The sequence below is a fragment of the Echinops telfairi genome, unplaced genomic scaffold (assembly GCF_000313985.2).
Source record: "Echinops telfairi isolate 266 unplaced genomic scaffold, ASM31398v2 ScPeMD7_2;HRSCAF=8, whole genome shotgun sequence".
Classification (NCBI taxonomy): domain Eukaryota; kingdom Metazoa; phylum Chordata; class Mammalia; order Afrosoricida; family Tenrecidae; genus Echinops; species Echinops telfairi.
In genome coordinates, this window is record NW_022103898.1 from 37,919,837 (window position 1) to 37,921,362 (window position 1,526).

Below are 1,526 nucleotides of genomic sequence, written 5' to 3' on the forward strand. Positions count from 1 at the left end.
GTGGTGGTGGTTAGGTGTCATCACATCTATTCCAAGCACGGTGACCATAAGTACACCAAAAGGCGCCACTGCCAGGTCCTGCACCAGCCCTGCAATTGGTCCTAGGCTTCAGTACATTGTTGCCTCACTGTGTCGATCCATTTCGTCGAGGGCTTTCCTTTTTCTTCCGTGGCCCCTCCACTTTACCAAAATGATGTCGTTCTTTGGGGATTGACCTCTCCTGACAGCATGTTCAGAGTATGTGAGAGTAAGTCTTGGCATCCTTGCCACTAAGGAGCACTCTGGTTATTATGGTAAGGAATTATTTTATTCCTTTTCAAATTGAACTCTAAGATACAAGGCAGATGGACCTGTAATATACATACCATGTTAAAGATACAGTGATGATTTTAATATCTAATCACTCACGGTCATCAAGTCCATGCCGACTAACTGTGACCCTATAGGACAGTACAGAACTGCCCCTGTGAGTTTCCACGACTGTCACTCTTTATGGGACTAAGAAACCTGACCTTTCTCCCATGGAGTGGATGGTGTTTTTGAACTGCAGAATTTTCCTATGGTCTTCCAATTTGTAACCATTATGCCAACCAGTTCCCAATATATAAGAGTCAAGATAAAGCTCACGGGTTGCTAATAAGCTGATTGTGGGGTATATGTGCATATTCATATAGGTGGATTTGTTTGGATTTACAGAATCCCCAAAGAAATTTAGTTGTATAATAAAATTGATAAACTTTGTATTAAAAACCCAGATTATCACCTTTGCCAATACTCCAACATAACTAGGCATACTTCCATCAAAAGTCTTCATGTTGAACCAAGCCCCAATCACCTACTTCAAATACCATTTACTTTCTTCCTTATCCTCTAGAATTAAACATTTTATTTGGTATGTTCTTCTAATCTACATTTACTTCTATACAAGTTGGGATAAAACAATGAATAAGAAAAAGTCCATGCCCCCATGAAGTTCATTTATATTTTGACTCTAGCTTTTAACCATTTTCCTAGAAATGTCCTTGCCCAAATCAACAAACTCATTGGATTGATTTTCTCTAGTTCAAGTTATAATTTTAATTTTTAAACTTTAGATGGGAATACGGAGTGCCATTTTTATCTGCCTGTAATATTTCTCATCTGATTTTCACTTAAAAAAATCAATTTCCTTACGTTCCCTACTATTCCGTCCTAATATAGATTTTTGTTACTGCAGTAATAATACTCTTCTGGGTTCTGCCATCTCAGTAAAGACTTTGCTTGAAGAATCCTGTTTAAACAAGGAAATGTCCTCCTAATGGATCATGTAAAACAATTGGACATATATTTCTAACAGTGAAAAGAAAGTAGGGGAATAGATGCGAGATGCAATCTAATGAACTGAGGTAATGAGGCATAGAGTCCTCACTTATACTGTTAATGAAATCTCATAACCATGCAACTGTCAACAGATTCTGCTTTAGATTCATGGATGTGAAAAGAATCATGCCTTATTGGATTAATTTCTAAAGAGGTAAAATTGACTG